Below are 23,877 nucleotides of genomic sequence, written 5' to 3' on the forward strand. Positions count from 1 at the left end.
ATCTCATTTCTTCTTGGCTGAGCTTAGAATCCCATGTGATAAAGAAAAATATCAAATGTCAACTTTATAGTATGACACTAACCTTATGTGTTGAAGAAGCACCTTCTTAATTCTTAGGAGACTATTAATAGTTACCACACATTCAGCTGCATGTTTCTGATGTTCTCAGTTTTGCTCTTTAGAAACTGAACAGAAACATTTGATTACTTGTCTGTTGGAACAGATCCTGTTTGATCTGCATCATGGTTTTTCTGACCATGTGCAGTCTGTTCTTCATGCTGAGTTTTATTTCTGCTTACTGTCCCTCTTACATTCCACACATCAGTCTTCTAACCCATATGCTTTCTTTGAGTGGTTGAAGACGTGTTAGATTTACCTTCTTAATTGAATAGAATGGGTTTTTACATCACTGTCAAACTTGATGTTTAGTCTACTTCCATCATCAAATTATCTTTTTCTTGAAGACTTAACAAAATGAATATCCAGTAAGTCACAAAAATTAAACACCAAAACAAAGCCCCTAAGTGTGGTTCTAGGCACCGACTTGGGCATGTTTCTTTGTTCTCTTCCTTTGTAGCCTTCATCCAATCTTACGTATGGAATTCGTTGACTTAAAAATAACAATAACAGGAATTAGAAGGAGAAAGTGAATATACATATATTTTTGACAGGAAGATTTTAAATATACTTAGGTTTTCTTTTTATCTTTTTGCTTTTAATCAGGAAAGGCAATAAGTCACCAAAAGAAGTCCTAAAGAAACAAACTGGAAACAAAGTGCATGCTAGATGCTAGAAAATCAGGCTGATTCAGAATTTGCCGTGTTAAAAAGCTGTTTTCCTGAACTTGGTGGAGGAGAAACCCTGATAATTCTGTGCTGTGACATTGTAGAGGTAATGGGGTGTCAGGCTGGGAATTTAGCTGCCATGGAATTCAAATGCTGTTTCATGTCCTGTATTGTAGTATTTAACATTTGTAATCCTTGGCGTAACGTATGTACCTGTTCTACTTAACAAATGTGCTAGTTAAGTTCAGATCTTCCATAGTTGTGAAAAGGTATTTTAATCTTTATCATTTCAGCAGACTCAGATTTCCATAAAGACAATGATTATATCTCTTATAAAGCTAACCTAAGGTGGGTGAGAATTGTTTTTTTTTGTTTTACCAGCTGTTCATGTACAGAGGAAGCCTGGTATGCTATGCTTTTTTTTCCCCCTTCTTTTTTTTCTCTTCCCCCCCCTGCCCAAGACAGATAGGGAATAGTGACATGACAAGACACCAAAAGCCTAGAAATTGACAGTTGGAAGGATTAGGGCACCTTATACTGCTTTGCTTTTACTAGCATCTATTTAACTGCAGTGCCTGAATGAATGTGAAAAAGATTGTGCTTTGTTAAAAGCTCAGACCCACCTGCTCCTTCCCTTAATGTATGACTTGCAGTCTGAAAACCTTAAAATTGAGATTTGACATTGAGATTTCAAATGCTTTAAAAAAAAAGAAGCAGCAAAACTTTAATGATTTTTCCTAAAGAAAATGCTTCGGGCAAAAGTCCAATTTAAGAAAGCAAGCCAAAAAGCTACTCATTTAGGAAATCTCAATCTCATTTAGGAAATGTTTGCTAGATGAAGAATTGATATTCATTTAAACAAAACCATGATTTCTTTGGAGACAAGTTTGCTTTGGCAAACCATTTTTATGTTATGACAGTGAACTTCTTAAAAATGAAATGCTTCTCAGATGGCATTCTAACAAATATCTGGCAATGATTTATGAAGCTATTGTGGTGTTAGTTGTTAGTTAACCAAAACCTAATACTTGTTTAGCAGTGAAAGAAAGAATTTGCGTTGATGGTCATTAATGTTGGCATAACTTGAAAATAGAAGAATGTTTGAATGGTCTTGTTCCACACTGTTAAATGCAATCCTGATATCTTTTTGTTTGTTTGTTTGATTATACTTAGATTAAATTCAAAACAGCCAGCTGATCTTAGCAGCTGGTAAATATTTACTGCTCATTTGCCAAATTCCTCAGAGCACAAATTTTTGCTTTTTCTGTGTCCTAATACTTAATGGGTAAGAACTGATTTCTCAAAAATTGCACTGTAGGAAGTAGGGGTTGGCGGGGAGCCAAGACATTTTAGATACTTCTCTTGCGTATGAAAAATGTATGCGGAAATTTTGGGAACATTCAAGAGCTGGATGCTGCGCATGTTGAACATAAAACGTATCTCCCTTGCAAATGCACCAAGACTTGAGCGAACAGGTGGTTATTATTAGTGTTCTTAATGGGGTGTACCTGTGCCCATGTTTGTTACAGCTTCATCCAAAAGGCTCAGTATTTAAGAAGGAATAGGAATAGTGGAAGAGATGTGCAAGCTGGATTTGTGTACTGAAGCAGTAGGCTTCATACTACAGTGAAAGCCACCTGACATTTGCTTTAGAAAGTGCAGAGGAAAGACATCTACTTTTTGAATCATTCATCAGCTGTTGGGTATGTGGATGTATCTGTTCTAGGGAAGTGCGATGGACCCCTGTTAACCAGTAAAACGTATTAGCTGTTCAGAAAGTGCCAAGGAGTGTGTTTTGGGCTGTTGTATAGCACAACTCCAGATACACGTGTCCCATGAAGAAAAAGTATGTTTGAGAGGTATGTCGCCTAGACTGAACAATTTTAGAGGAGAATGTAATTGATCATTAAAGACCAGTAAACCATAAAACTCTATGGGTTTTTTTTTGTCACAGAATAAAATTAATGTATGTAATTTAAGGGACAAAAAAAATTCCTTCAAGCAGTTTGTACTCTGCTTGGCTGCTGAACAGAAGAAACGTTTCATGAACTTGAAATCTATAAACTTTTAAAAATAATAACTTCAAAGTAGTTTTATTACTGCATCTATTTTTTACTGCCCCTTTTATTGTTTATTGCATTTTTAGTTTGGGTGTTTTTTTCCCCCCAATTACTTTCTGAGTTGGGGAACAGCTTTGGAACTTGATTAGGTATTTTTTCATGAAAAAAATCCACTTATTTATAGTCAAGTTACCAATTATATGAAGTGAACAAACTGAAAAGTCTAGATAATCATCTGAAAAGTCTTAACAGTGTTCCTCCTCTTACCTACAGTAATATTAGATGCTGCTTTTAACACCGCTAGTTGGCAATATAAAAAAATCTAGCCTCCTAAACAAAGGGATCTTGAACTTGACAGTGTTTCTTGAAATTCAAGAGTGTGTATTTAAGTGGGATAGATCATTTGGTGTCTTATTATTATCAGTTGGAGTTGTGCATTTAAAGAGAAAGGTAAACAGTTCCCAGACATTACAGTATGATAAATAATGAACAGAGGGGACAGCCGATCTCTCTTCCTGTGGTATTTTCCTCAGTAAGGCAAGCACAGGATATTTTGAATTATTCATGAACTCTTACATGGTCGTGACTGAGCCCAACCCCCTGTCTTGCAAACTTTTTTGGTTTCTGTTACAACATGCATCTCCTTTCATAATACGATTATTTACTTTTGCCACAGCTCACTTAATTCTTGATGAATCTAGCTATTTGCAAACTCAGAGGGATGGTCATAGGGAAATGGAGGGTTACTGCATTGGCTTAATATTTCATGAAAGAGTGAATTTCATTGTGCCTCTGAGAACATGATATTTCAGATTGTGCTTCTAAAAACGCTTCTACAAAGAAACTTTCACTGAAGCATTCATTCAGAGGTGTGTTGTTTTTTTTTTTTCTTTTCCCTTTTGCTGTTTCTTTCATAATCATATGTTAATGCTGATCCTGCTCTCCTGACTGGCACTTCAGTGCCTCGAGGCATTTGGGTATGGTTGTAACACTAGTAAATTGCCACATATATGGAAATTGCCCATTTGCCACCAATACTGTATCAGAGAGGCAGCAGGAGGTCCTCACTTCTTTTCAGATGTGCTCTAAAGTTAATGCTTTTATTAGCAGGGAACTGTGAAGAGGAATATCGGTTTTTATTCCCAGGGTACTTTGCTGTAAGCTTTGTTGTCAACTTCTGCAGTGCTTTTTGGCACAGAGTCTCAACATGCAGTGATAACCAATTAATTAGCCTCTGTTTAAAAACTAGTTTTGGAGTCAAGATACCATATTTCATGGCCCATCTGAATTAATGTTGCTTGTAAACATAATGTTTTCATAAATACGTATGCAAAATGTCAGCATGAAAATCCAGATGTGTTGACTGGCCTGAAGTAAAGCACCTTTTGCTGAAGTATGAAGTTCATGTTGTGCATTGAATTTTTAATGTAGTAACCAGGCAATACCCATGAGTTATTTTTGTAACTGCGTTTTATTCTTTTGTATGTCTTTCTGAGAAAAAAGTTCTTTGAAATGATCATTTACCAATGTTATACTTTAAAAACTGTCTACAAAAAACGTCCCAAATTCCAGTGACTTACTTAGATGAGTAATTTCAGTTGCCTCAAGCTTTTATGCAACTTGTGTGATTTTACTGCTTCAGACAAGGACTAGCGGATCAGAGGTCAACCTAAAGCACTTCATCTACATAAAAACTATGATTAAGCAGTGGCTAATGATTCATGATACAAATTTTTTTCTCCTGTAAAACTTGTGTGTTTACTAGGCAGGAAATATGTGATTATATTGTGCTAATTAGTTTCCACGTAGCAGAAAGAATATGGTGCTAAGGAGAAAAAGTTCAGTTGTTATATACTGCCCTTACTATCTCCTTTCAATGTAGTTTCCAGGTAGAGTTTGGATTTTAAACTGGTAACACAACTGTTACGTACTTATTATATACACCATTGGTAGATTAATAACAGAGTTTAGCAGTACCTGGCTAATGGGAGGAAAAAGGGACTTCACTTGTAAAATACTGTTGTTAGCATGGCAAGTCAGGAAATCACAGAGATCAGAAGGGGAAAAGTCATGATTGGAAATGGGGGAGTGATACTTACTGCAGATAAAAAACATACTAAAATAGAAATTTTCTAAAGATCCAGCCTGAAAAAGAAGGAACAGTAATATAGGATAGAAAGGAAATGACAGAAGAAAAAATGGAAGAATCTGGAAAGTCTCTTATTAATCCAAGGTGGAAACCTGACTAATAAATTTGTTTCCTACATTTCTAAATCTTCCACATAAACATTAATTAAAGATTAAGACTAGTTTGTAATTAAATAATAATTAATTGGAGTATCACCACTTTTAAGTCCTTTGCACATGCTTATGTCTTCTAAGCAGAAGTTTTCTGAGTACGTATGACAGGGTCCTTCTGGCAAATAGTAACAAAGTTAACTCCATTGCTAGAAATATGAGAAATGATTGTTAACATGGTACCTGGAGGACTCTGGATATTACTCATGTAGAAAGAAAACTGTATCTAAGACAGCAGATTTTGTTTAATAATGTGGAGGGTGAGAGCATAGAGATTATGAAAGTCCTTGCTTAAATTTTAAAATGTTAGATGATCTGTAATCCGAAGGAGCTCACATGCAACAAGAAGTAAGGTGTGTAAAGAGAAATATCTTTTTTCCTCTTGGAATTATTGGAAGAGTAATAAACAGGGATTTAGTGTGCATAGTACCATTCACAGATCTCCAGCACGGTATTGTTAATACAGAAAAGGACAGGGAAAACAGCAATTGTGCCTGCATGTTGGAGTACCTGTTTATATGTCAAGGCAGGGTCCCTTATAATGTTTGGGCAAACACACTGCTTTAATTACCGTGTTATCCAAGAAAAATATCAAGGCAGGTGAATACTAGGTTTCCTCTGTAAGCTGGTACTGCCGACTTTGTGTGGCTCATGTTGATGTTCGTGTCCCTTCCTTCCCCATCTACCAATGCACGCATAATGTTTGGGTGTTATTATTTTTTGTCTTTGGCAAACAGTAGGCATTCATGTGCAACTGATGGCTTCAGAGAGGTGCAGAAGGCCATTTGGCAACCAATATAATTTCATTCGCATAAGCAGTATCTTTGGGATAGCTGTAGAATAAACTACAGATCTCCTCACTTGATTTATTAACAGTGAACAGGCTAGCCCTGGACCTGTGTTACATGTCTCTACTAACATGGGTCATGGCAAGTTTCTCACACAGTTCCATGAATGGGAATCTTTCTTATGTGATGCTATTGCTGTTTCTGAACATTGATATGATTCAGCGCACTAGCTGTCGTCTTGCACCAGGCTTGCAAGTTTTTGAAAACCAAGAGCCTTGAGTGACTGAATCATGCAGTAGGTGTCTTGCTTTGCCCTGTCAATGTTTGTAATGTCACTACTGCCAGTGCCAGAGGATTATAATCTGCCTGGATTAAATGCTGTAAAACATCTCTGCTGCCCTCCATCATCATCTTTCAATCAGCTGCAACAACACAAACGGGAGGCATTTATGCACCGGAGTCATAACTGGGTCCAGCAGAAACAAGCAGAAATAAGGAATCTACCTAGGCAAAAATGCCCACTCTAAACATATCTGTGAGCTAAAAACACTTCTGCTCAAATAGGACAAGCAAGTTCTCTCTCAGAGCATCGTAAGTCAAATCATTGGCTTGAATTAGTGAGGAGCTGATTGAGAGAGAGATCTCTAGGAATCCTAGCAACGACCCCGTTACCTGAGATATCAGTTTGATGCAATTAACAGATGGGGGTTGAGTGCAGCTCTGCAATATATCTATTCATAGGTCAGCATGCTAATTCTGGATGTTTATTCTCAGTTTAGTACATGTTCCTCTCTGGCTATAACATCTGTGCATCATTTCCTTATCTGTAAATTAGGGATGTTCCAAGGTTTACAGCAAGTTTTTCATGTGGTGCTTTCTTCTCAGTTGCTCAGAATTGTGGCAAGAGACTTGGCTTAAATTTTAGTTCTTGTTCAAGATTATTATTAATTTTTAATAGAGTTGATGTTATTAATGTTTTAGTAAAGTCTAAATGTCCCTTTGTATTTCAGCATTGCTGAACATTGATAAATCAAAGGTTTTGTTTTTAGAAAAGCTATATTTGTTAGTTTCCTATAGAGAAACAGCTACTTTGGGTGTTTTAGTATGATAATGAACACAATAAAGTTGTAAACTATAATATTGCAAATTTATATTGGAGGCACACACAAAATTGAAATTATTTGAGAGTGTAGGTCTACATTGTCATGACTGATGAGTGATGACAAACAAAAGCAACCTCTTCTCTTCCGCTTTCTCTCCTCCCCCAAAACAGGTGAATGTTTGGCTCCCAAAGCTTCTTACAACTAGCAAGTCAAACAGCAGCTCAATTTGTATCTCAGCTGTATGTTAGTTAGGCTACAGAAGCAAGATCTTTGCTTCATTTTAATCACAAACCAAAATAAAACCTAACTTTAGAAATGCAAGCAGACAAAACCTGATGTTAATGAAACACTTGGGCTAAAATATTACAATTAGAAATAACCCACATCCTATAGCACAGAAATGATTTTCAATCTGCTTTTTAATATATTCCATTTCCATACAGAGCAATAGGAGCTTTATCTCTAGTAGGCCTCCTTGGAGAAAAAAAAAAGGGGAGGGGGAGGGGGGGGCAAAAAAAAAAAGCAGCGAACAACTGAGAGCTTTTATTCTAAAAGAAGAATGTAAAAGGTGTTTTCTCCCTAAATCTCTGTTTTTGCTGAACTTTTAAGGGAAATAAATGCTTCATATGGAAATGTTAAGAAATAGTTTGAATATTCTAGAAGCCTGAAAATGTAAAATGAAGATATAGTAAAGCATGCTTTGTAGCTGAAATTTACTTAAATTTATTATGTTTATTATGGTAGTTATTAAGAAACAGCAACAGAATAGATTCATACTGAGAGGATGAACGTTTTGAATTAATTTATGAATCTTAAGAGATTAGTTGATATCATTATACAATTGGTTGCAATTTTTCATTTCCTAGTGGTCTTCAACAACAAAGATTTTCTTCAAACTCTTCTTTATCTTTTTATGATAATAGCTGAAAATTACCATTTTGCTTTTGTTCTTCCTATTTTTGTTTTCCACTCCAATTTCTTTCCACTTTTCCAATAAAAAACAGAAGAGAAAAGAATGACCTACAAAGAAAGAATTGGCACTATTTGCTTATTAACATTGGAGCGTGGGGAAATATTTTCCATTTTTTAACAGTTGTAATGCAAGTAAGGTTTCAATTAGACAGTTCTGTCTTTTCTCATTGACCAGGAAGATGAAATAAACTTTTCCATTATGTTTCTGAAATGAATGTGTATTCAAACCAGGAATGGTTTTCAAAGAAATGTGCTACTTCTGCTATAGTATTCGTTTCTATGTGTTTTTCAGTCTCAAATTCGAGAAGAAAATGTGCTTTGTCTTTAAAGGATACTAGGCTTTTGTTTTTTGCCATCTAGTAATGTTAGTATAAAGTGAATGCTGAATCTTTTATAAAGGTTTTATATCCAACTCTAGCGGTGAGGACAATTTTGTCTGTGTAATGTGTCTACTGGTTTTCACTGCCTGTGCATGGGCAAGGCCAGAGGATGAGGATCGGGCTTGGTTACAGGTTAAGGGGTGAGCTCTGGGTGATGGCAGGTTGGGTAGTGGATTTCATTTTCTTTCCCCTGAGCTCCAGGTTGGCTCTTGTACCTCTTGTCAAACGCTGCACAGCACTGACGGTTTTGTCAGCAGCTTTTATGTTCTGGAGGCTTTTGCTCTTCATTATTGATACTTCTGAAGACAGACTTTTTGATACTACCCCAAAATAGCTCAATGTTTGTACTGTTCTTCAGATGTTCGTTTGGCAGAAGTACACTGTCTGTCAAAAGCCTCTTTAGGACCCTGGATTCTTTCATTTTCACTGCCTGCCCAGCCCGATGCAGATAGGAAGCGCATGAGAGTTTTGGTATTAGATGGACTACTATGCGAGAGAATACGAATTTTTGTCACATCCTGTTTGTGGATACCCGTAGCCCACTGCAGACAGCATTGTGGCGTTATCTGAGTTCTCGGGGAATACTTACAGCCCAAAGCTGTAAAGGAAGCTATAAAAGAAGCAAATGACGACTGCTTGTTGCAAGAGTCTGTCGGGTACCTGATCCCTCAATGACACTGTATGTGATAATGTTACAGCAGCCTGAGGATAAACTTGCTTTTGAAGCTTGGAAGAGATTTTGTTGTCATCTGCTCCTGGGCAGGGGAGAAAGCAGCCAAGGGGAAGTCTGTTGGACACTTCAAATATAATTACTTCATCTTCTTCCTGCGGAGGCTGCAAGGTTGGCCAGATTTCAAGTGTGACCTACTGGATATTGATACTAAGTTCTTGGAAGACTGTTAAAAAAATAGATGTACTGATTCAGCTCCTTTGAGGGTCCAGTGTTTCCAGAGTTGCCAGCTGCCGAGAGCTCCAGGTGAGTTAGTGACCTTGGCCTTGCTCCAGGATGTAGCAGGTGATGGTCAGGTTTAGTGTGGGAAGGCTGGTAGTACTGAAAATGAGGCCAGAGATGAGATGTAGACAGCCCAGTTTAACTTAATTTGTGACAAACGCACCAGGAATACATCTAGTGCTTAGTCCAATGGCTTTCAAATTCTTACACATAAATGGATAATGTTTCAGAGTCTGCCAGAGGGGTGTGTTTTGACAAAGGTCTTACAGAAAGCTACTCAACTTCTAATTGTTTTCCTATTTATGACTATTTCATTGGTAGATCTTCAGCTGGCAAGGAAAATGCTCAGGATTTTCAAACGTGCTTTCATGACTCAGCTAAGTTAATCCAACTTAATTACCTGCCACTGAGGCAGGGTACTAGTCATGTTCCTATCCTGTTGTCTGGTCTCATATTCTGGATGAGGATTTTCACTTGTCTGATACAGTTAGCTGTTTGAGGGAGCTAAAATTGTGAGGGGTGGCAGTGGTGATATTAGTGTTAGGTTTTTTTTTTTTTAAGCTGCTTAATTTGCCGTGCCATAATAGATAAATCCCAGTGCTGAATACACAGTTAGCCATGGCAGCATGTGATCATTAGACTAGCTTGGCTGAATGGTCAAACTGCACACATAGGTACCCTTTTGTGAAGGGAGTTGTTAGGTATGTGATCAACACCACTGGTTTCTTAGGATAAAAAGCAAAATTCAGCTGTAATGATTATTGTGCAAGGTGTGATCATTATCTTTCTTCTTTACTGGAGCAAAGGATGATATGTATGTGGTACCGTGAGCTTGAGAAAATGTAAAACTAGAAATAAAGAAAGTAAGAAATGCTAAATCAATTGGAGACAAGTTTTTGTCACATATTGCAGATGTTTTCTTCTTAGCTTATCTTGTTTTTCTCTATCTTTTGTTGTTGACTTGCTGTTTTTAGCAGTTTTTCCTTTTATCTATCCAGCATTATCATCTTGCTATCCTAATGTTCTCTTTTGCAGTTTATAATTATCACTGTGTTACTGCACTGCTTGGCTTCCTGTTTTTGCAATACTAATTGACTTTTTATGATCTATTTGTATGTTACTTTTTTCTACATGGTCTACTTTTCCTCCTAACCTGCCTGCTTTCATATGCCTCTAGTCATATCTTAATCTGAATTCTAGTCTCCACCACCCCTCTTTTACCGACGTAAGCACTCTTGTCCTATTTTAGAACCAGAATTCATAAATGGTAGTTTCATTCCTTTTGAATCTCTGGCTTAAGTGTACTGAGGTTTTTTGTTCAGGACTGCAATGGATTTCTGACTGACAAAACACCAATTTTGTGTTGGCAGTGTGTTTTAACTCAAAAAAAAAAAAAAAAAAAAAGCTTTATTAACTGTAGAACAGAGAGGAGTCTTACTTTTCTAGAGGAAAGCAAGTACGTTGTGTGGGGCTTCTGTAGGAAAGCATCCAGTCACTGCTTCCAGTCTACTTAAACCAGAGAGGTGGTAATCACTTGGGTTGTTTGGTTGTGGATCTTGTGGAATCAGAGAGTAAGGAAGCCAGACTCCAAGCATTGTATTAAAATGAATACTTTCTATTGCACTTTCAAAGAAATTGGAGATTGAGTCAGATTTTGTTGAGCACAAGTATTATCCTCCTAATGCAACTTCAGTAAGCTAATGGGCATTTATATCAAGTTCTAGTGATCCAGTCCCTAAAAGTGATATAAGTTTCTGATTGTGGCAATATCTGCCCCCATCTCTCAGGGGGCAGCTGCAGGGCGGTAGGGATGTGTCAGTGCTGCCTGACAAATATCCTCATCCAGGGATTCAGTGGAAATCTTTCAGCCAAAGCAAGCAGAAAGGTCTGTAACACTTATTTTGGTCACTTCACCAAATTAAAGTTACAACATTTTATTTCAACTGATAGTCAGTCATCAATGAAATCCCCATCACTGACAGCTCACTGGATTAAATGTGAGCAATGCTGGTTGATAATTAGTTGTTTTCAACCCTTCCTGCGGGTGGTTTTGCTGTCTCCAAACAGGTCAGATGAGGGCTGAGCTGCTGGTTGTGGAACAGCCTCAGGGAAGGCAGCGCTTGCGGACTTCCCATTCCTCTGGGGCTGGGACTCTGACCCAGCTTGTGCCTGCGGGGCTGATAGGGTGTGGGGGCAATGCGAGGGTTGCGTGGTACCTCGGCAGGGGGACACTGGATCCCGCTTAGGATCCTACAGCATGGGATCACAAGACAACTCTATTACAGCTCTTGCAAATGACTCTGGCAGTAACTTAGTTTTCAGCTGAACAATTCTGAATTTTTGCCCGGTCCCTGAGAATGGCTTTCTAAAATTTATCTCTTTCACCTTGATCTACTGATTTTACTGTTAGGGACTAGATAGGCATTCATAGTTCTCATTGTAAACAACAACAAAAAAAAATCCTGTTTTCTTCATAGCCAGAGAACATAATTTTCAAATATTCTTTGTGCTACAGTCAGCAAGTTCAGCAATGGGCCTTAATTCCTACCTTTTCAGTGGCAGATATTTGTCTTTTCCACTGGTATGTAGCTTTCCTTTCTGTTGTAGAGTGGTCTTTGGTATATTAAGTCTGGCTATTACTTGTCCTGCATCTTGGGCCAAAGGGATTTTGTAAAGATGATGGAATACAAATCAATCTGTCTCTGGCAGGGTTTAAGCTAGGAGAAACTTCCTTGTAAACCCTCAAAAAAAATGAAGTGGAAGACAAAGTTATGAGTAAGGCAGTTATGAATAAGGCAGTTAAGGATGCACCATCAGGACAATTAATTTTAGATCTATGTGATTTATCAGTGTGTATATGCATCAATGAAAAATACTGTTATACAGAATAAAACTTCAACGTGTTAGATGTAACAGTTTGTAAAGCTTTTAATAGAAAATTTTCCTCCTAAACTTCTCACTTGAGGAAGGTGGTTTAAAATTGATTTCTCCTTTGAATGGGGACAGACTCTTGCTAAAAAATTCTGTGAGGAGGTAGTGTTCTGTATTTTAGGAGAAGTATATTGTGTGCTGAGTAAAACTGGAGGAAAGTCAGAGTAATTTGTTATTTTAGCATGATGCTTTGGGTAAGGCACAGGATATTGTGCTGTGCTGCAACTCTGTAATATAGTGCAGGAGAAGGCTGATAATCTTTCAGAGACTTTATTTTTGTTTGGTTTGGATTACATAGTGTTCACTTGGAGCTTCCATTAGCCCTTCACCGTTTTATGAACACTACGATCAAAATAACAATGACATTTGCAGGATGAATGCTTCACTTAAAATGTTCAAAGAAGCAGTGTTTTTACATGTCAGCAGTCTACTTAAGCACCCTACCTGAATGACTGAATAGCTAAGCAAAATGCAATCGCAGGAGCATTGTCACAGCGATCATGCTGTAATATTATCAAGCTGTTGTACTCCTGTTACCTTTCAGACAGTCGTCATTACTCAGCGGGAACAAACTGTGGGGACTGCGTGAGAGTTGTGGTAATCTGATAAATTGCATTTTAATATTTGTCAGATCGTTTTGTTAACTCTGACACACTAATTCAAGTTTTCTTTCATTATCGCATTATATCCTATGCTTTTATTCACTAATAATTTGTTGAAAATAAGAAAATGAACAGTATGGAGCTGTTAGTGCCATCCTTACGGTCATGTCAGTAAGAAAATCAAAATCCTCTAGGCATGAGGTAGTTCTAGGCTTGGTTATATTTTTAAAGCTTAACATTTTGTCAGCTGTCAAAGAACTATCTGATCGAAGAAATTGCATTTGATAAAATTTAATGGCTTGGGAGTCACTTTAGCGGTAATTAATCCCTCTTGCTTAAGCATTTTCCTAAACTCTATAAATCCATTTGACTGCTTTAACAACAGATATCTTATCAGTTTATTGGGGAAGTTCTGTTAAGTGTCCCTGTTTTGCATGCGTACTTTGAAGAACTTCTCTTTAGAGACATTATTTTTAAATGGGAGAAGAAAGTAGGATTTACTCGCATGAAAAGAGCTCTTTTGTATTGTTTCTTCTCTCTGCACCACGTTTCCTTTTCAAATTGGCTGGAACAGTTTGAGGGTAAACGCTGAGGGCAAGACTAGTTCACTTGCAGTTTATATAAGCAAAATGGTGCAAGCTTTTCTATAAAATAAATTGTAAAGTAATTTAATGGTGGTATTTATATAAATACAAAGCGTTATATGTTCAATAAAATTTTGAAGAGTTCTCTATGTGAGTCAGCAGGAAAGCAATTTTCCTCCACTCCAGTTAATTTGTTCACAGGGAACATACCTTCTGAATAAACAAGCAAATCTTATCACTTTGATTTTAAAAAAAAAAAAAAAAATCTGTTTTTAATATAGAAGTCTGTAGGAATCTAGAGTTCTGAAAATACACCACATGTATCATCTTAAATCAGGGAAGAGTCTGAGAAGCCGTGTCACTGTCTCGTGTCTCCTACCCAGACTAAAGAAGATGGAGTGGAATGCATAGAAGGTTTTCAAAATGTTCAGACTAACTGCTGGCAGTCTCTTAATTCACAGAGCCTCTTGAATAAGAGGATATATTTACGTTCAGTCTGACCCATATGAGTCTTTATTCTAACTGAGGTTGTTTGCGCATTCTTTGATAAAATAGAAGAGCCTGCTCCAGAACAAAACCTGACATACTCTTCTGTTTTGGATGATGCACATCACTAGAAACATGAGCAGTTGTTTTAATTCTTCTTCCACAATTTACTGGAGTTTGTGTCAGCTTTTGTGAACTAGTTTTCTTCACCTTTTGTTTGATACCAAAGAAATATTGTATTATGAAAACTGGGTAGGCTTGTGGATACATACAGGCTTACGGATACATCTGTATCTTTTCTTAACTTTTCGCAGCATGGTTACAAATACTATCTATTACCTATCTTGTATCTTCTGAATTTGTGATCAAATTCTTGCGTGTCATCATCAGTACACTTGTCTTTTCACTCTCCCTTTCTTCAGCACACTAAATAATTCGCCATGTTGCCATTGTAAGATGATGTAGTTTATTATGTGATAAATGTTTTAAGGTGTGTATTGGTAAGTTATTTGAAACATTAACTGAAACAGGAATTGCTTGAATGGATTAGACCTGTAGTCCTCGTTCTCTGTGTTAAAGTTTACCCTCAGAGGAAGGTATCAAACTTCCATAATGGAGAAGTGAGCAATGGTACTCTCTGTTCCCACTGTTGCAATGTACTGGGGGCTGTACAGCCTAATGACACTGGAGGTATTCTCATTTTTATTCACTTATTCATATCATGTTGCTTTTCCATTTATAACCTGAAAAATATTAATTTTTTTAAACTGTTCTCAAATGTCAGAGTAATTGATGTTTGCTTTTCTTTGGACTTTTCATACTTTTTGTATTTCCTACCACTTATGTTTTACTTCTCAGAAGAAGCAGAAATGACCCATAAAGAATATGTACTGTGGTGTTGATATCATCATAACAATATAGTTTTAATTATGTATCATAATCATAATGAAACTGGGCAGTATTTTTATTGACTGTTGTTGTCAAACACATTTTTTGTTAATTCTAACTTCTTTTTTTCCTTTAATAGTTTTGCAGTTTATTTAAGAGCCCATCAACATGCAGCAATGATTGAAATGCTCTTTTCTGCAGCTTTTGTCAAGTCCTGTTGTCAAGTCAACTAGCTTTTTTTCTTAAATGTCTTCTACAGCTTTTCAGTGCCTCTGCTACTTTCACTAACCTAGATAATTATCAAGAGATTTTGCTGTATGGTTACTGCTTGCCCCTAAACTCCAATATATTATCCCTATTTGTTTTGAAGTTTTGTCCCTTATCTTGATGTAGGTGGGGGAGAAAAGAACCAAGTTATTTTACAAAGTTAAAAATATGTATACCGGACTCTAAATATTTATGCTCCAATTTGAAGGAATGCCATATATTTTAAGTTCAGTAGGAAAATTTATCTCTTCTTTTGAAGAGAGAACTACTACTACTCCTCTAAGGGCAGTGAGGAAAAACAACATCTGCCTGATTATCAGGAGGGGTTTTGTTGCAGTTAAAACTTACTGGACATTATGGCAGTGGAACATAAGCAAAGCAGATATTGTTTTCTTGACACTTAACCATGGCTTTTGTAAAGGAAGTGAGGGTCAAAAAGCTTTTTTCTGGAGGCTGTGTGCTTAGGCCCATGGGATGATTTCCTGATTGGTTTTGGTGATCAATTTTCAGATCTCTGATAAATCGTACAAAGATGATTAATGTGATTAGAGTATTTAATACATTGCCTAATATTACTCTAAGAAGGACAACATCTTTTTCAAATTATAAATTGTTTTATTTTTCAAGAGAAAAGAATTTTCTTTATGTTTTTATGTATTGCATTGTCTTGGGATTCTTTTATTACTATAATACTAAGTATCCCAACTTTTAGATAAGACTTTATTTGGGTAGCTTCTTACAATATCAGAAGAAAAAAAGACCCTTCCCCTTAAAGGTTTAAAAGACAGGAGGCAGCTATTTCGTACAGTAGGAGAAGGTAAGGATGCAATGAGGTGACACCGCTGAGGATCATAGGCAGTGGTGATGATACCATTTGTTTTAAACATGGTTTTAAAAAAGCTTTCGTAGGTTAGCTTTACATTGTCAAGTCTTATACCAGATCAGGTCTCATTTTTCCTACCAGAGCTAACATAAAGCCAGCAGAAACTTGATATTGTGTGATCTTGCTAATGTGGGAAACAGGAGATCGTGTGCTGATATTTAATCTGGATCAAATGTGTGTTGTTGAGCGATCCTGTAGCGCAAGGATTTGTGATGTTGGCACACGAGTACGGATATCTTCAGTTCTTTTATTGGGCTGCAAGGTTCTGCCACAGGGAGCCAGGCATGGGGCAGTTTTAAGAGAGAAAATAAAAGAGGACAGTCCCCTGGCTCTGTAGATGTTTTTGGGCAGTCCTCGCACCTGTGAGGGCATCACAAGATAGAGCGTAAAGGTATGTGCTTGAAAATTTAACAAATGGCTTACACAGATGGTGCCCTGAGCTGACCAGACATGGAAAGCTGCCATTTTGCAGTGAATGGCTTTGACGGTTAGGAACATGTCATTTTTTTGGTGTGTTGTGGCTATTTATACTTCATAATATATACTTGTTTTACCTGCTTTCTGATAATCATAGCTTATTGAAGGCAAAAGTCTTTTCTTTTTATGACTAAAAATGTTTTGCTCAGTTTTTAATAGCAAAGTGTCTTGAAGTCTTTATTTCCGTAAAGATCTTCAAGCAAAATGCTTTAAAGCTACTTTCATGCACGTGTCACTGTCAGTATTTTTGTTTTGTAAGTTTTATTTCAGGTGGCAGATTTAGATGATAGTTTAAAACAAAGGAAAAAATAATGAAAAAGAAAATTAACAGCTCATGGGTTTCAGTTCCTTGGCTATTTTCTGTTTTATGATGGCACATGGTTTTGTTTTTACACATAGTGATGATTTAGTTTCCTTAAGTCTTCTGCAGGGAACTCTATCAAAGGCTGTTTGGAAACTCAAATTAATATCAATCCATTCTCCTTTCTCTGGTGTTTTGGTGAACTTTTCAGGAACCACGAAGGATGGAATGCAGAATGTTTCTTTACAAAAGGTATTCTGCTTTGCTTCCAGTAGATATCTAAGTTAACTTTGTTAATTAACCGAGTTTTCTATCTGATGTTGTAAATAGTCAGCTTATTTGCTGTCCTTCAGTCCCCTATAACTTACATTTTTACCTCAAATGCTCTTTTGTTATTAGAGGCCAGTGGGGACAGAAGAAAGAAACTCTGTTATGTATAACTCATTTCACGTTTGAGTTTTGTTTGAATCCTTCAATGTCAGAATATAGAAAAAAAGATTATTTTTTCCACTATAATGTCAGATACTCAGTTGAGTATAACAATTCATCATTTGGCAATAACCTACAAAGAAACATCCCAAGATGTTTTCTGCTGTTCTACGTTCTAAACAGAAAAGACAAACATGACTGGAAAGGGAAGGCACACTTTGCCCAGGGTGGGTGGTGGGTCTTCTTGTAGGCCTTTTGGGATGGAGTAGGGGACTTCATATCTAGTACGGATCCTAAATGGGTAGTAGTTTTGTTATAAACATTTCATTTAGGATGAAGGAGATCTCATTTGGTTGTCCCTAAGAATCTTGGGTAATACTTTGGAAAAAGTATCAAAATAAGGTAAAAGTCAGTGTCCAATGGCCTATTACTCCTTGGCTGTTGGCACTCTAACAGGATGTGTGTTCTACGAGGTGTGTATTTTCCTCATGAGTAATACTGAATTTAACTGATGAAATATGAAATATGAACATTATTCCTACTTCATCAAATGGCCACTAAATGATGTGATCTACCTTGGTTTTATAATTGACCTTATGTCAGAACATCATGTGCCATCGATAACTAATTGTGCGTAGGTCAACCCTCTCTCCCTCTGAGGCAGAAGTTAGTTTTCTTTCTTTTTTTCATTCTGACATAGTAACAGCAGTTAATTAGCAAAAACCTTATTAAAGAAAAAGCAACATTTTCCAAATATGAGCAAATAATATAGTTTGGGTAGGATATAAGATAGTTGGTGTGCCTTTTTAAGATGAGGATACAGTTTACTAGCTAGTTGAAATAAAAGCGTGGTTTAGTGTAATTTTAAACACTATTTCCTTATGGTGGCTTACAAAAGAGAACTGAATATGGGTTTTTTTAAGCTTTTGAAAAATACAGAAAGCAAGAAAACAAAACATAAGCTGTGAACATAAGCTGGAGTGTTTCTCCAACCTCTCAAGGCCTGGGGAAGTTAAAGTTCTTCCAAAAAGATTACAGGAATGCTGTTACAATACAGTGCAACTGCAACTTCAAAAATACCAAGATCTGGCTAGTTCATGACTTAATACATTCTGAGTGTGCCTTCACTGCCAGGGTGGAGAAACACCAAATTCCCCAAAGCTTTTCATAGTAGGAGTTGCAGAAGAGGGAACTTGGAAGTCCTAAGCCTCTCCAAACCCCAAGCTCGTGTAGTCCTTTCGGCTTTGCATGCCTCTGTGCTTGCTTCTGCATGGTCAGCGAGTGTGGCACCACTAACTTTAGCAGTGTGGGACACCAGATTCAGAGCATGTTATATAAATCCACGTAAGGGTAGAAAACTTATGATTGTCTTTGTCTTTCTCTTGTATTTTGCTTTCTGCCTTATTATGTTCTAAGGTGACTTGAGCTGATTTGATATAAGTTGAAATATGTGATGTTGAATTTCCAGGGAGTTGGTTTTAGACAGAAAGTCAGTTTTGTGACTACACAAAAGTCTTCCATGACTCTAAAGAAATTTTGCTGGTTGCAAATATTAATTACTTGTGTAGACGCCATATCTCATTTCATACGGAGTTTTTCTGTAGATGGTGCAGACCCCTATACTTGGTTTCAGAAACAGCAAAATTAAGTATAATACATATGCCATGTATTGGCATATGGCCTTGGCCTTTATCAGCTGAGGTGCTGTGGCTGTCATGCTACTTAAGTGAAAGTAATCTCTTGCATCCCATTTTAAAGATACTGTTACAGAGTATTTGCTTTGTAATTATGCTAGAGCAACTCTGATCTGTTTCAGTGCTTGAAGCAAGCCTAAGCTACTGCAAAATTATTTCACTGCTTATAGTTTCCTTAAGAAACAAAAGGCATTCTGAAGAGTGGTCTTTGAGGTATTTAAATGTTTAAGATCTGGTGTGTGTGAAGGTTTTAATAATAAATGAACTAATCTGCTAGGGTTGACAGAGGAGGGGAGAAAGGCAATAATTAGTTACTGGGATAAGACATTTGATGTAACACTATAAGAAGTAACCTGTGTCTGACAGATGTGATGCTTTAGGAGGGTGTGCCAGGTGCAAAGTCTGTCTTTCATCAAAATTTTACTTTTTCTAATTTCTAATAAACATACTCATCAAAGGAAACAGAAATTCAGAGTTAATGTGAGGAGAAATGAGGAGTAATGAGACTTTAACATGAAATTTTCCACTTGCAATATTCAGTTTAAAAATGGCCTTCACTGATCAGCTCTGAAGCAGCTGTGCTGGGAGTTTTTCCTATTCTTTTTCTCCAGTATAAAATGTATATAATAACTTTTTATTTTTTTAAGTCAATACAAAAAGAGGATCATACCTAAGTTGCAGCAAACAAGCCAAAAAACCCCGACAACAAAACCTCTCAAAATGATTTTTCTTTCCATGTCCCTTATGCTGTTTAGATTGAGTGATTGGATGTTGAATTTTGATTTCAGGTTAACTAACTGGCAACTATACTAAAGTATAATTTTTTTTTTCTTTTTTACTTATTGTTGGCTAACTGACAACCACATTACTCAGTCCGATCTATGCAAGCACATCCCTGCATGAACACAGAACTTCGAATGTCTAAAATGGTGGAAGCTTCTCCAGCATAGAGCAAATTACAGAATCAAGAGGCATCTTAGTAACATTAAATCACTTGCAATAAATCCTGTAGTTAGCAGTGTAAGTCTGTGTGAGGTGCCTTGTAAATCTAGTAGTTGATTTAAACATCCTATCTGGAACTATTTTTTATTTTCTTCATGAGTTTGAAGAAACTTGTTTTTTCCAAGTATAAACATGCATATGGATTTTTTAGAGAATATGTGTTTGATAACTTACTGTCATTGACAGTAATACAGTGATTGCTCTCTATAGGATTGTAAGAGCAGGAAAATAATGATTAGAGGCTGAATGTTTTTTAAGGTACTTCAGATGGAGTTTTATTGCAGATGGTAGATAGGGCAAACCCGTCTTTGGCATTCCAAAAGTAGGGAATTTTTTTCTTTAGCTTGCAATGAAATTTGATCTATTTGATAAGCCATGACCATTCAGGTGAAAATCTGTTCCCTCCCTGAAACTGCCTTTACAGACTGTCACTTTAGGAATCTCCAGGTTGTGTTGGAAGTTCAGGAACTTGTTTATGCAATTAATCATATTAGAGGCTACAAGCACATGAGTTTAAGGATCTGTTTGTTCTGACAGGTTACCACAGAATTACCCCTTCATGTATCTGAATTTAATCTTTCTTTTCTGGTAACAAAAGTAGTTCATTAAAACTTCAGTCTTAACATTTTTCCATATTTTAAAATGCTCTTACATAACTTAGCAATAACATATCTTGAACCCACGTTTTTAGACATGTAGAAATATTACTCTATGGTATCAAGCATGCAATCAAGTTACAGTTGCTTAAAGTTACTGCAATGAACAGTCTGTGCATGCACTGTTAGCATGCAGCAGATCTGAGGTAATTTGTCCGAGCACATTGCCTTTGCACTAGGAACTCGGCTAAGTGCATGTAGAAGCTAATAGTGGCTCAGCTGGCTGGGGATAATCCATTCAGGTGTTCTACTTGGCAGTGTTTCTGAACTGTAAGTCCTACCAGATTTCAATTAGAGTTGAGATCCTATGCATTTTTTATCCAATTTTTATAAAAATAGAAGTTTGGCCTTTAAATCATTGAAGCATTGTAATATTTATTAAAGGAATGCTAATTATCCTACAAAACTTGGGGTTTATTCTGTTGGCTTAATGAACAATATATGTGGGGGAACCCAGAGAATAGATCCTAATACCAGTGTGTGCCCAATGGCAAGCTGGGTTGTACCAAGTAACACTTGCTTACCCCTTCATTCCTCTTGGCGAAAGAAGGAATTTCAGGTATGAATATTCTGTGCCTTGCTTATTTCGAGCTTCTGCTTGCACAATGAAATGTAAGCTTTGCTGGTTTTGATTCCACTGGGGATCTTTGGGGCCTTTAGAATCAGTACTGAACAAGAAAAATTGTTCTAAATTTGAAAGGCGTGAGGAACTGCAGCACCCAGAGCATTGGTGTTTGAGGGGCAATTGCTTGGAACAGTTTTGTTCTGATACACAAATGGGTAATTGGTCTGGTACTGCTCCAGTACTAATGATCTATCAGTATGTGTGGAAAGTTTCAATATACTTAATCAGTCAGTATGGCCTGAGATACCGAGTCATAAGAACAATGATCTGTATTTAATGCCCCTGACATTAGTAGAATATCCTTATTATGGTTTATTATGGTTTGTGTTAGGAAATAGAGCACTCTGGTGCTTCAGTCCCTTCTGTGACCCCTGTGGGGCTGCCAGAACATGCAGAAGCATCATTGAAATAAAGTTCAGGGCAAATCCGGATGAAATTATTTTTGCCTTTTGACAGACTACCCAAGCTACTGTGCAGATTTTGCTCTGCAAGAACTTGCCATTAAAAATGCATTTAGTAGGCTGAGACATATGGAAGCTGTAATACATCTGGTCCCTAAAGCCAAATTGTGTGAAGCACTATTGGTCTTTTTTTCATTCCTAAATGTTCTCTACTCTGATGGTAGATTAAATGGTTTGTAATGCTTCCCAATATGTTGATGTTCATGTAAATCAACACATAATCTATCAGCATTGTATCCTTTTGTCTAGTGATATTTCTTACTATTGATTTTGTATAGGATTGAATGCACAATACTGGAGAAGTGATTACCTTAGCTACACCACTCCTGTAGTTTTAAAACATGAGATCATTTTGTTGCATTTTATTTCTGGTTTAAAAACTCCATCCCCCAAAACGACAGCTGACAGTCTTATTAATGAAGAGTTAAGACTGAGGATATGAGTACTCGCACAGGTGTAAAAGGTACTTGGTGATGTATTATAATGTTCCCCAAGCAAAGCATTGCTAAGAAGTAAAAGGCAATCATAATGTAAAAGATAAACGTAAAAGACGTTAAAGAGAATCCACAGAATTGATATATGGATATATGCTTCCTCTTACCTGAGGCAATCTACTAAGTGTAATGCTGAGTAATTGTACTATTTCTGTTCTCAGAAAAGATTATATTAATAATTAGCTTAAATTTCAAAAACATATTTCCACCTCTTGGCTAACTATAGAAAGCAGAATTGAGGCTGTTTGGGACTGCAACAGCATGTTCACCCTGCACAAGAGCACACGTGCAGGTCTCTCCTGAGCTAACAGTAACCACTTAGCTCCAGACCTAAAAGGCAGCGTAACTACAGCAGGAGGATGTAGCACATGAGTTTTTTCTTCACATCAGGCATTCTGAGGGCTTCTGATGCAGAGATGTAAAATGTTTCTAAGCCCTCATGACACTGACAGATTCTGGCCTTGTTAAATATTTCCAGCGTTTGCCTACAGTGTCTGCTCAAGAGCAGATGTAGCACATTAGGATCTGAGCTTGTCATGAGTCTAGGTTCTTATTGACAACATGGGTTTCCATCTCTGAAAGAGAAGTTATTTAATTCACTTGTTAATTAAATCAAGGTTAATTAATTTAATGAAAAGACTGTGGTTTGATGTTGTAAAATGTTCTGGCAGGATCAGATTGATGTTGCTGCTCCCTGATGCCCTTTCCCACTGTCAACCATTCAGCTGTATTGGCAGAAGTCACTGGTCAGTGCAGTGGCCAAATTAAGGGACTGATCCAGCTGAAAAACAACCCAGTGAAATGAAACAAAGCATTCCCCATCTTTTATCATTTCTTACACCCAACAAGGCCAGCTCCCCAATCTTGTTTGTCCTCATGGAAAGTTAAGAAATTATGAGAGGCTGGATGAAGCAGCAGGTGGAGATTTTAGGAGGAAGATTTTGTGATAACAGACCACAACTACAGATGGCAGGGACTGCAGAGCTTTATTCCTAGCTCTTCCACTGAATAGTTGAGTGACTTTGAATTTATCATTTTCCTGCTGTTTGTAATTCTTTTAAAATTCTGCTGAAAGCTGAAGAAAATAATTTTTCATTGGAAGATGCTAGCTCAGAGAAGTGCAAATGTTTCAATTTTAACAGACTTTGCCAGAGCATGTTCTTTGCTGCAGTGTCTGGTGGGCTACATGAAGACTATGGTCTTCTTTGACTTTGCTCAGTGCCTGAAAGTCATCAGCACTTGATCTTAATTACAGTCTCCCGAAGCTTTTGCATCTCACTGTGATGCAGCAAACAGCCTGAGAACCCTGGGAATCCCAGTTTTACCAAGAAGCTTTCAAAAATTCTGTGCCATTCCCCTTTCCCATCAGGGAGAACAAGTTATATTCATGGAAGTCAAGGCAGTATGGTTGTCTTGGCAGTCAGAGTAAATTTTTTCTTAAATCAGAGGTTTTTAGTAGTCAACTGACTAGAGAAGATTTTTTTTTCAAAATATTTGACTTCTGGTAACAGAAACTCTATGTTTTGATCATCCTTTTTTATGTGTTTGCTTGAGGCATCTATCTGGTTTAAGCATACTTTTTGGTTTTTTATGTTCCTTCATTTGTTTGTTTTTAACACTCTTTCCTGGAGGATGTCATGTAAAGATCAGTTTTTTAAGAGTACATTTGAGTAATCCACTTTCTTCACCCTATGAATTATAGTCCTTTCGGGTCATCACTGGAGTCCTTCCTTTTTCTTTAGCTGACAGTGACATGCCT

The sequence above is a fragment of the Calonectris borealis genome, chromosome 1, assembly GCF_964195595.1.
Source record: "Calonectris borealis chromosome 1, bCalBor7.hap1.2, whole genome shotgun sequence".
NCBI classification, from domain to species: Eukaryota; Metazoa; Chordata; class Aves; order Procellariiformes; family Procellariidae; genus Calonectris; species Calonectris borealis.